General features: G+C 48.2%; 1 protein-coding gene across 12 annotated transcripts in view; it reads right to left on the minus strand.

Annotated features, from left to right (window-relative positions):
- SOCS5 (suppressor of cytokine signaling 5) overlaps window positions 1-12,609 on the minus strand; it is a 177,225-nt gene that overhangs the window by 14,412 nt on the left and 150,204 nt on the right. For 5 of the 12 annotated variants that reach the window (XR_010109287.1, XR_010109280.1, XR_010109281.1 and 2 more), the window contains 2 exons: window positions 4,876-4,943; window positions 1,870-2,793 (listed from right to left, as the gene is read on the minus strand). The gene's annotated coding sequence lies outside the window, so the exon portion shown is untranslated. Of the gene's footprint in view, window positions 1-1,869; window positions 2,800-4,875; window positions 4,944-6,629; window positions 6,764-12,609 lie in introns of those variants that run through there. The other 7 variants (XR_010109290.1, XR_010109282.1, XR_010109283.1 and 4 more) reach the window with 3 other exon arrangements.

Genomic DNA, 12,609 nt, shown 5'->3' on the forward strand with positions numbered 1-12,609 from the left:
CAATTCAAGGGTGCTGCCTGCCCCCGTCCACCACCCTTATGCCCCAACAGCCTCCCTGCCCTCAAGCTAGATTAAGCTGTTTCGTCTGAAAAGTCTGTCTCTGGATTGGCTCTTTTTAGTCTAAAACAACATAACCATATCGGAAAAAAATAAATAAATAAAATAAAAGCTTGGGGAAAACAAATCAGCTGCAGTCCTACCAACCATTGTCATTGTTTCCCTTTTCTCCCAATCTTGGTCCAGATGTTGGCCTGCCTTCACCATGCTGTTCTGTGTCCTATTTGTGAACCTGATGTTGTCAGGAGCCTGGGTCATCCATCTGAAGATACATTACCTCGACTCCACACCCCTCCCAGGTGTGCAGACACCCCTGTCTGCTGCTCTGGGCCTACTCTCCACCTTCGTCACCCTGCTCTGGACCTGGGAGGCTGGCCTGTCTTGACTGTACCCACTCACATCCCTGCCCTCCGGCCTTGGTGGGGTTTGGCCAGTAGGGAGCCCCAGCCAGAGGCAATAAGGAGGAAGGAAGGAGGTTTGGGGATTCATTGTATCTGCTCTCTAGGGCTGCCATAACAGTGTACCGCAGGCTCAGGGCCTTAAACAACAGAAATGGATTCCTTTCAGTTCCGCCTTCTCCCTGTGTCCTCACACAGTCTCTCCTCTCTGTGTGTGTGACCCTGGTGTCTCTTAGTATGTCTGGATTACCTCTTCTTCCAATGACACCAGTCAGATTGGATGAGGGCCTCAATTTTTAACTTATTCATTTCTGTCTAAGCTCCATTTTCAAACACGGTCACATTGTAAAGTACTGGGGGTTACGGCTTCCACATATGGGTTTTGGGGGAACAATTCAGCCCCATAACATCACCTCCCTCCTTCCTCCTTGTGGGGTCACTGAGGACCGGCTGTGTCCTATGACAGAAGGTCACAGCTTTGTCAGGCAGCATCCCAGCTCCCTTGCCCCTACCATTTTCTCTCATTCCCCACCTGCCCCCAGCCAGGTGGAATTAACGGTGCTGAGCTTTCCCACCTCTGAGGACTGCACTGCATCTGGTTTCCCCCAAGCCCACCCATACCTTTGTAAAATGGTCCCTCCGTAACTCTGCTCACTCATCCACTCTGAGTGGTGCTGTTTCCTGCTGGCCCTGCCTGACACCCAGGACGTTAGCCCTCCAGGCTGCTCTGAGGATTTCCATGAGGTGGGGCTGGGGGCCACCCCCAGTTCAGCTCTCCCTCGCTAGGAGATTCTGCCCTGGTCACTTACTAAAGGCATGAAGGTCAAGAGGGGCATGACTTTATGTGATAATAGAGCAAATGACTAAAACACAACGTCCCGCACCTCCAAGACTCTGGCGTGAGGAATCCTCCGTGAATGCTCCTTCACAGACACTTGCTCGATGCCTGGATGTCCTACTGGGCAGCTCCTGCCTCCTCCAGCTGCCAGCCCCCAGTCTCTCAAATTCCTGCTACTTCTTTTAATTCAGTAGCCATCCCCCTTCTTCACATTTTAGCCCATCAGGGCCATTCCCTGGGGGCTTCACATTTCACACCAAAGAGGCCTCCTAGTACTGTTCCAAACAGATGCTCTCTATGGGAGACTCTGCACCATCTTGTAAACCAGCGATTCTCCTCCTTCCGCATTATGGCCTCTTTTTACCTCATATAATCCCATGACCCTCTTTCTATGTATTGTGTAGTCTATGACATTTGGAAGAGGTAGCCTGCCTCTGTTTATCTGTCCAGGCACCCTGTTGTTGGATATCTATGGCATTTATACTTTGTTAAACACATTTTTAGATTCAATTCCTACTTTCTTCATTTCCCAGTTCTCAGGCATTGTGTATGGTTAAAATTAGGAGATGCTCAAAGTATGATTTCACAAATCACATGGTTTATTGCCCTACAAAGATGATATTTTTCCTAGGTTCACAATACTTAAGGAGGGGGAGAACAACATGAACAAATCTCACAGGGAATGCGCTGGGTAGACAGGGTGTATTAGTCACGGGGTGAGTGAGTTCCAAAGTTACTAAAGTCTACTTGCTCAATTAGGATGGAAGCAGGCCTCTGTGGAGAGCGAAGCCTCATTAAAATGTGGTGTGTCTCTTTTATAAGAGCAGCTCTTGGGAGAGAAGCTGTCCAATGCAACGGAGATTCACAGAGACATATATGGTCCCTCAATGCTAGAGGGTGGCACTGGTGTTTCTGGGCGATGCTTCCAAGTTCAAAGGCTAGCAGGGTGGGGCCCTGTCGAAGAGAGGCTGACAGAGTGTAGCTTGCCACAGCCCAAGCTCTCAAAGTGTCTGTCAAACCCTTAGGTTTTTACATAGTTTGAAGTTCAGTGGTTGAGGTCAGTAGCTCACTCATAGGATCTGATAAGGTGTGATGTCACATTCTTGAGGGGGGGAAGGACTACACTCCAAGTTCTTGTCATAGCAAAACATGTTACTCAAGCTATGGTCATGTTTGGAATCATTTCCAAGTTCCATAATGTCAGGAATGCTGCAGTGGTCTGTGTATGTGGTTTCAGTCACCTTCCACATAGAAAGCTTTGACTTCCCCTGAGTTATTTTGAGCAGATGGTTATAGGTGGTTCTTGCTCAGGACCGTCGTTCAGACGGACTCACGCAGACTAGAGATGCTCTCTTAAGACCTTGGAGCTCATCCGAAAGGGAACACCTCATGGATCTGCTGAATGTGAAGTCCATGCCGAAGGAACCACGACAGGAGGAGCTGTGTCACCAAACATTCTGATAGCTGCTCCTTGCTTTTCAGGCATTTCTGTGTAACATCCTACAACTCATGTAATAAGACAGTGAGCAATGAAAACCCTTGTTGTGTTGAGCCTGACAAAGGCAGAATTCCCCAAAGTCTGGCACAAACACCAGTCACGTGGTATCCTCCCCTAAAAAGGTGTTGAGTGGTCAGGGACTTTACCCACCATTAATGCATTTAGTGAAGTCTCAGAATCATGTATAAACATATTCTTTTTTTTTTTTTTTTTTTTTGAGACAGAGTCTAACTCTGTCACCCAGGCTGGAGTACAATGGTGCAATCTCAGCTTACTGCAACTTCTACCTCCGGTTCAACCAATTCTCCCACCTCAGTCTCCTGAGTAGCTGGGATTACAGGCATGCGGCACCACACTCAGCTAATTTTTGTTTTTGAGACAGAGTCTCGTTCTGTTGCTCAGGCTGGAGTACAGTGGTGCAATCTTGGCTCACTGCAACATCTGCCTCTTGGATTCAAGCGATTCTTCTGTCTCAGCCTCCTGAGTAGCTGGGATTACAGGCATGCACTACTACACCCAGCTAATTTTTGTATTTTTAGTAGAGGCAGGGTTTCACTACGTTTCCCAGGCTGGTCTTGAACTCCTGACCTCATGTGATTCACCTGCTTCAGCCTCCCAAAGTGCTGGGATTATAGGTGTGAGCCACTGCACCCGGCCAATTTTTGTGTTTTTAAAAGAGATGGGGTTTTGCCACGTTGGCTAAGCTGGTCTCGAACTCCTGGCCTCAAGTGATCTGCCTGTTTTGGCCTCCCAAAGTTAAATATATTCACTTTTAAAATCCAATATTTCCCAAACTTATTAGTTTTAATGTATATAAAACACCAATTAACATCTCACAAAGCTCAAGAGTCATGGAATAGACTTTAAGAAACATTGCCCTAACATCCTAGAAATCTTTGATCACGATTATCAAAGATGGTCCTTGCTTTATAATAATCCTTTGAAAATTGTTGACATAGATATGAGAGTTAACTAGAGTGTTGGATTAATGAGGCCACCCTCATCCTGCGAATCTCTGCGGCTAGTGCTTTTACAATTCTGTTTTTCTGTTTTATAGTGGAAGAAGTGGAGGCTCAGGGAGATGAAACCCCCTTCCTTCAGACATAAAGTCAGTATGTGACAGTGTGGACAGATATGGCCCAGTTACCAGCCCCCTTTCGGCAGCTCTTGGAGGGGAGGCTAAGTTCTCACACAAAGGTGAGGAGGGCAGAACGTGCCTGTGGAGGTCAGCAGGTAATGGGACAGGTAGTGCCAGGCATCAAGCGGCCACACACAGAAGTCAGGCCCAGGCTCCAGGAGTCTGGGGGTGAGGCTGAGGCCGCGGGGATGAATTGTGTCCAGGATGCTTTCAGCCTCCTTCTCTCACCTCCCCTTGGGGCCCAGGACCTGTTCTCTGCACCTCCACCCAGTCTCCAGTAGATCCCCCCGAGCTATGGGCTGACACGAGGGTTTTCTTGCCAGGGGGATTTGCATTCCACAGGAGATGCGTGAAGACCTTTGTACATTGGTAAACCAGAGAATGTTGGGTGTGACTAAAGTCTGAAAGTAGGAACCTGCTGGGCATTTGGGGCAGGGAGGGGGGCAGCCTGGTGGAGCAGGGTCCATGTGCACTGGGGAGAGAGGAAAGTTGAAGGAAGATTGGGTATAACCTTAAGTGCCAGCATGAAGCCCTTGACTTTATCCTGTTGCCAGCGGAGCCATGGATAGCATAGGCTGGACTGCCCTGACAGTGGATCACTGGTACGATCCAGCTGGAGTCCTTGGGCCTCTAGGCAGGGCATGGTGTGGGAGAGTTGGGTTGGTGTCAGAGAATTCTGGGCTTCCTGTAGATGAATCCAAGGGCCTTCTCCTTGGAGGGGCCCACTCGCTCCCAAAGCCTAGCCCACCTTCCCCAAGCTGCCCCCTTGTCAGCTCTATGTAGACACCAGGCTTCCCTGCAGGGATTTGCTTTTTGCCAATAACAGAAAAGGGAGAAAAAAATTTCAAGCTCCCTGGAGAGGGATAACTGGTTGTATCTGAAACTCAAGGGGTTGGCTAATAGTCCTCTAAGGAGCAGGGTGACATCAACACCTTGAATTACTCACCTGGTATAAAATGGCCCCAGTCCCTTCAGCCCAGCAGCTGCTCATCATTGGCTGTACATTGGAATCATCTGAGGAATTAAAAAAAAAAAAAAAAAAAAAAAAATATATATATATATATATATATATATATATGCCTGGGCCCCATCTCCAGAGATCCTGATTGATTGGTCTGGGGTGCGGCTGGGATTGGGGTTTTAATCTGTGCAAAGGGCTGAGGACCACGGCCTCACAGACTTCTGCAGCGTGGTAGTTGGAGATGCCACTGAGGTTGGTCACAGCTCTTTCAAATCAAGGTACTTCCTGGAGACCTCAGGGGCTGATTCTTGCTATACGAAGTGATTGTATTATTACAGTTCCTGAAATGCCCTGAGGTCCTGGGAGGAGAGTTCTGGATTCTCACCAGAACATTCTGAGACCTGACCTGAAAGGGCCCTGTCCTCAGCCTCCTGCCCCCTCCTCTTCATCATGACTATTCTTTCCTGCCCTGACGTGGGATTCTCACTCCATTCTGCCTCCCAAACCATTTATTTTGGACAATCATTAAAGATAAATGTTTAAAAAATCATCTAAGAAAACATGTGTATCCCACTGGAAATTTCAAGGCAATGAGTCATCACACTCCTGGTCCCCCTCAAATTCCCGTCTCTTATGTAAGGCTGAGTCATTTTTTTGTGAGGTCTGTGCATTGCAGAAAAAAATTGGAAGGCTCTCAAGATAAGTGTGTGTGTGTGTGTGTGTGTGTGTGTGTGTGAGAGAGAGAGAGAGAGGGATTGATTCACGTTATTTGCAGCTTTAGGGGACTGATGGTACCCCTGAGTTAACGTCAGAGATTCCTCATCCCCTATACTCATTCTTTTTCTCTCTACTTCAATTTCCATCCGGTGATGTTTTTGCTCCAGAGTGCAAATGTGAGCCTTTGTCATCCTGCTGTCCTGGCTCAGGACCACTGTCTGTTGTGGGGCCTGAGGACAGGCCAGCCCATGGAGAGGGTGCTCCACTCCCCAGCATGCACATCCTGAGCAGGCCCCAGAGCCCGAGAGGTGGATGAACTATGTCTGGGATCTAGCTTCCAGGTCTGGGTTCTGGTTATTTCTGATTTTTCTCAGAAAAATACAGAGGTTGTAGAGCAGGGTTCAGGAGAATAAAGAATCGCAGGTATTTCAAGGGAGCAAACTGAGGGAGCCCATTCCCTAGAGGAATGAGGTTGCTTTTTGGGAGTTTGACCATAAAATTGACACATAGAAATCAAAGCAGACAAAGGCCAAGCCATGCTAAAGAGAGACAGAATGGGGCCCAGGCCAGTGAGACCTGCATATCTAAAGGAAAAGATGCCAGTCAGAAGGGGTCAGGTCTGCAGCAGAGAAGTAGAAAAGAGCCAGTCCTAGGCACACGGCCACACCCATCCCACACTGCCTGGGGAAAGGGATTCCAGTGTCCCCACTGGCAATGGCATGTCTCTGTTGGGGAGGTGCATGCCTCCCACTTTTGTAGCCTGAGATTTTCAATCATTTGCACTCAGTAAGGAAAGGCTCTGGTTCTGAGCCCAGAAGCCCAGGCCTGGCTCCTTAAGCATTGTGCCTACAGGAAAGGGAGGGACTGCATGTAGGGACGAGAGAGCAGCCAGCTGCTCACCACTTTTCTTGTGAATGAACAAAGCCACTGTATTAGTCCGTTTTCACACTGCTGATAAAGAAATACCCGAGAATGGGTATTCACAAGGAAATTCACAAAGGAAAGAGGTTTAATGGACTTACAGTTCCACGTGGCTGGGGAAGCCTCACAATCATGGTGGAAGGCAAGGAGGAGCAAGTCACATCTTATGTGGATTGCAGCAGGAAAAGAGAGCTTGTGCAGGGAAACTCCCATTTTAAAAACCATCAGATCTTGTGAGATTCATTCACTATCATGAGAACAGTGCAGGAAAGAACCGCCCCCATAATTCAATCACCTCCTACCAGGTTCCTCCCACAACACACGGGAATTGTGGAAGTTACAATTAAAGATGAGATTTGGGTGGGGACACAGCCAAACCATATCATCCTTCTGGTTTGATACAGTGTGAGCTAATGTTGCATGAATTCCTCCCTTCATCACCATGAGACCACCTCTCACGGATGAAATATAATCAGGAGAGAACCTAGAGGGGGTGAGGCCATCAGGTGAATACCATTCCTTAGGATCCACCGGCCTCCCCAGAGGGGTCCTTGGCTTTGTCAGAAGCCTCACCCCTTTCTTTTAACTTCCTGAGCTGTGCTGTCCAATATGGTGGCCACTGGCCCCATGTGGTTGTTGAGCACTTGAAATGTGGTCAGTCTAAACTGGCATGTGGTGTACATGTGAAATACATATAAAATTCTGAAGACTTGATGTGAAAAAAAATGAAGAATATCTCATTAATAATTCTCTATACTGATTGCACATTGAAATAATATTGTGGATATATTGGGTCAAATAAACAACATTATTAAAATTAATCTCACCTGCTTCTTTTTACCTTTGATCCTATCCCAAGGCCTGCCAGAATGAAAATAAAGAACAAAGACAACAAAGAAAACAGCCGACAGGAACAGGATCTTGGGAGCCAAATATCAGGTGGGTGAGTGGTCACTGCCCCCAACATTGTACTGGGCGAATAGTGTCCCTCTAAAACTCTTGTCCACCTGGAACTTCAGCATGTGACTTTATTTGGAAATAGGGTCTTTGCAGATGTAATTAGATAAGATTTTACTGGGTTTGGCTGGTTATAAATCCAATGACCGTTCTCTAAGTCCATGTAAAGACACAGACACACACGCGGGAGGAGGAAGGCCATGTGGTGATGAAGGCAGAGGTGGGAATGATGCAGCTACAAGCCAAGGAAAGCCAGGGATTGCCAGCACCAACCCAAGCTGGGAGGAGGCACAGAGGGGTGCTTCCTGTAAACCAAAAAGTGTCTGAGTCAGGTATCAATCAATGCAGAGGTTTATTTTGCCAAGGTTAAGGACACATGCCTAGGAGACAGGTCGGTGCCTTTCTCCAAGGATGATTCTGAGGGCCTCAATATTTAAAGGAGAAAAGCAGGCTCAAGGGAAAAGAGGTCACATAACTGAATCCATGTGTTGCAAGAGAAAAGGAGTAGGTAGGGGAATGGTCAATTATGTATTCCTCTCTTGCTCACCATTAGATAAGGTGAACATAGAGTAGCTACTGTGGAGATATTTTACTTTTTATCTGTAGCTATCTGCTCAGGAAAGAAAAAAGAAGGCAGCTTCTTCTATGACTCAGCTTTCAGCTTAATATGTTTTTCTTTTAGCAGGGTGAATTGGGGTCCCAAGTTTTTCTTTTCTTTGGCAGAGTGAATTGGGGTCCCAAGTTTGTTCATTCTTTCTTGCTTGCTGGCTTACTTGCTTTCTTGCTTTTTTTTTTTTTTTTTTTTTTTTCAGGGTCTCACTCTGTCACCCTGGCTAGAGTGCAGTGGTGCAATCTCAACTCACTGCAGTGTCAACCTTCTGGGCTCGAGTGATCCTCCCACCTCAGCCTCCTGAGTAACTGGGACCACAGGTGCATACTACCACACCTGGCTAATTTTTGTATTTTTCGTAGAGACGGGGTTTTGCTATGTTCCCCAGGCTGGTCGTGAACTCCTGAACTCAAGCAATCCCCCTGCCTTGGCCTCCCAGAGTGTTGGGATTACAGGCGTGAGACACCATGCCCGGCCTGGGCTCCCAAGTTTTTACTTTGCTTTCACGTTCCCTGGAGTCTTCAGAGGGAGCATGGCTCTGTTGACACCGTGATTTCTGACTTTTGGCCTCCAGAACTGCGGGACAATACATGTCTGTTGTTTAAAGCCACCCAGTTTGTGATAATTACAGCAGCCCTAGGAAGCAATATACTTAGTATGGAAAAACAATGTGAAATTTCTCATTAGTAATTTTTTATGTGAATTAAATGATTGATTTGATAATATTCATTTGGGTTAATACAAATATATTGGATTAAATAAAATATAGTATTAAAATGAATCTCACTTTTTTTTTTACTTCTTACAAAATATGGTGATTAGAAAACACTAGGTTGCATAGGTGACTCATTTATGGCTTGCTGTATATTTCTATTAGACAACGCTGTTCTACAGTATACAAAACAAGGGACTCTGAGGTCCCTGTGTGTGAGACCCTGCACCTCTTCCTCTGGAGAAGAGAGAGTGGAGAAGCTTTTAAAACAGAAGCCCCGGCCAGGCACGGTGGCTCACGCCTGTAATCCCAGCACCCAGGCCGAGGTGGGTGGATCACTTGAGGTCAGGAGTTCAAGACCAGCCTGGCCAACATGGTGAAACCCCATCTCTACTATAAATACAAAAATTAGCTGGGCGTGGTGGCGGGTACCTGTAACCCAAGCTACTCGGGAGGCTGAGGCAGGAGAATGGCTTCAACCCAAAGGCGGAGGCTACAGTGAGCTGAGATCACGCCACTGCACTCCAGCCTGGGTGACAGAGTGAGACTATGTTTCAAAATAAATAAATACATAAATACATAAACAAACAAACAAAACAGAAGCCACACAAAGGCAGGAAAGGTTTTTCCACAAAGTCCAGCAGCAGTGTCCCCAGACACGAGGAAATATCAACATTTCAGCCTGAGGTGAGACCGGCAGGAGAACGGAAGCCCCTGGATAGGCTGGGAAGAGGAATCAGGAAAAGTCTTCTATTACAAGTGGGATAAGAATCTTGTGCCACTCCTGGCCAGGGTGGGCTCTGCCTTTGAGAACAATCACAGTGCCCCAAAAGGGAACCCTGTGCAGAGAAGGCCAGGGTAGGTGGAAGGCCGGACGGACACAGGGAATGCTCCTGTCTCCTTTGAGGAGGGCCGGAGCTAGAGCCCCACACCTGCTACACTTTCAAAGGCAGCAACCCAAAGCCGGGCCAAGGTTCTAGAATCCTGCCGGCATGCCTTTGCTGGCCGTAGGCTGTGTGGGAGTGGGGTCTTGGGGTTACCCAAACAGCTCATTGGCTGTGGAGTTGGGGGTGTGGGGATGGAAGGTGGAGAGAGGGAAGCCACCTGGCTTAGCCAGACCTGACTCATGTTTTCCTTGGCTAGAGCTGGGATTCCTTTCAAGGTTTCTGTCCCAAGATAGCATGGCTGACTGAGCCAGGCAGCGGCTGGATGCTGTATTTCACTGCTTGTCCAGGCTGAGAGGAGAACCAAAGATTGTCCCAGAATGTGCGTGGTATGAAGGTCTCCCTTGGAGCTTGAGATCCCAGCAGGAGCTATTAGATTGCCTTTGGAGGTGGGAGTTCAAGGGGGTAGGAGTTGGATGAGGATCTGACCCAGGACCCCCAAACAGCCCTCACTTTTCTGGGGACCCTGGGATGCAGAGAAGCAGGCCAGGCTGGTCTGGTTCTTTTTCAGGGATCCAAGGAAGCCCGGAAGTGACCTTGAGACCACTCTCAGGAGGCCCTGTCAGAAGAGCCCCTCCCTCTCTGCATAAAGGTAGCGCTGGTTTTATTGTTGTTGTTACTGTTATATGGCTTCCCCGAAAACACCCAGACAGGTTTAAGAGCGCAGCTCACCCAAATTCCCCCATGCAAGCCATCTGTACCTAATCAAGCCTCTCTGTGTTTGCTTTGAACGATACCTGGTTGCTTTTTCTGAAATCCCTTCTCCAGGAAACTGGTCCCAGCTCAAATGCCAGCTCATTCCAGGAAGACTAATACAGCAAGTTATTTTTTCTATAGATATTTACCGAGTGCCACAAAGCCATGTGTCAGACCTCATCTAGGGACCAGGGCATAGCAGTGAACAGCACTTCATGAAACTCCATCCCATTCTGCCTTTCTGGGTATAAATGAAGGAGTCCTCAGAGGGTGGGGTGGTGCCTGCAAGGAGGCTGCTCAGGGAGCATGTGTTTTGACCAGTGAACAACCGGCTGGACCAAGGGGTCAGGCTCTAGTGGTGGCGTTGGACCCTGACTCATCACTGTGTCAAAGCAATGGCGAGAGGTCCCTGCCTGCATGTTCATTGGCGGCAGGGTCTGCATGCCTCCGCCTGCTCTCAGCAAGGAGCCCACTTTCCTCTCTGGGCTCAGCTCCAGTTCTCGGGCTTTCTCCCTCCCCGTCTGCTTCTTATCTCTGTCTCCAGTGTTTAGAAAATGTCATCTTGAGCAGTCAGGGCCGTGAACAGCCGTGGGAGCAAGGAGAGGCTTGCAGCAAGGGAACAGGGGTCCTACCAGGGCCTGGCTTAGAGCACAAAGCTAGTCAGAGCTGGAGGGACCCTTGGAGACCAGCCACTCCTGCCAGACACCTGCCTGTTCCCTCCCCGACCCCCACCTCACCTTAGAGAATTGGAGATTTGTAGTTTTGACAGGTGGGGGAGAGAATGAGACTCTTTCTCCATCCCCAAACTTCCTCCCACCAGCACTAACTCAAGGGATATCCACTCTGTTTTACTTCATCAGAACAAGAAGACCGATCGGATCTGCTTAGGAAGACAAACCTCCCAGGGGCACGCTATTCAGTCCACTCCTGCTGGGGACAGAAGACCTTTGGGCAGCCCTGGCTCTGAGACTTGCCCTTTCTTGGGGCAGCACAGGTTTTAAAGACTGGGTGCCCTGGGGTGACAGACAGAGACCCCCAACCTGCTTTCCCTAACATTCCAGGAGGACCCAAATCACTGGCTCTTCCAGTCTCTTGGCCACTTTCCAGTTCCCATAAGGATTAAAAGGAAGAAGTGGACTTTAACTCCAGCGATGGGACTGTGGATGGATTGAGGGTGGGAGTGCCCTGAGACCCAAGGAGTCCGCCAGCCGGTTAGTCATAGAAAAACACCTCCCCCTTGGCTTAGGTGTGTACCTAGTGGAGGCAGAGCCGAGAGACAGATGTTTTCTCCAAATCTTTCCAGCCTTATGACTCTTATAATTATACCTGGAAAAACATCTTTTCCTTTCTTCATTTTTTTTTAAAAGACCAGATTATCTTAAACACAAAGTGATCATTTGGGCCTCTGGAAAGCAGAAAAAAGAGAGAGATGACCGTTTGGAAATAATGCTTTATTTCCACGTTCTGCTCCCCTACCCGCTGCCTACATGCCCTTCTCCCACTCTCCCCAACTCCCCCCGAAAATGCCCTGCTGCTGTGGCTCTGACTCCAGAGGAGATGGAAGATGACACCCCTGGGCTTCAAAGGCATTTCCAACAAGGGCTCAGCTTCTTGCAAAGCCTCTGAGAAAACCTTGGCCAACCCCCTGGCTCCCCGCTTCTAGCCTCGAAACTGAGGCTGCTCTGCCTGTCAGGAAGCCTATAAATCCCCAAGTCGGCAAGAAGCTGCACTCTGGAGCTCTCTCCATTGCTCAGATACCTGGCTGCAGGCCCTGGGCCGACCTCAGCCAGTCTAGAAGCTGGTGTAAATAAGCACATTTATCTCAGACAGAACTCATTTTCTGAGGAAGTGGATTCCCTTGGGGATACCAGCAATCAAAAAGTCCGTTGTTCCCTATGGGGCCACAGCTCTTCCCCATTTGACAGCTGATATTTAATTGATGGCTGCTTTTCTCCATAAGAATATTACACGGTGTTCTTAGAGTTCCAGCAAAATGATAACTCCTTTGTCCCCAAGGCAGAGGAGCAGTGGCTGTCCTCATATCTATCTAACCTGGGGGAAATACATATTAGGGTAACTGCCCATATATCATTGATCAAAAATTCCAATATGCTGCTGCCCTTCTTGAAACTAGAACCAAGCACAGTTTGCAGATAGGAGTT

The sequence above is a fragment of the Pan paniscus genome, chromosome 12 (genome assembly GCF_029289425.2).
Source record: "Pan paniscus chromosome 12, NHGRI_mPanPan1-v2.0_pri, whole genome shotgun sequence".
In the NCBI taxonomy this organism is placed as follows: domain Eukaryota; kingdom Metazoa; phylum Chordata; class Mammalia; order Primates; family Hominidae; genus Pan; species Pan paniscus.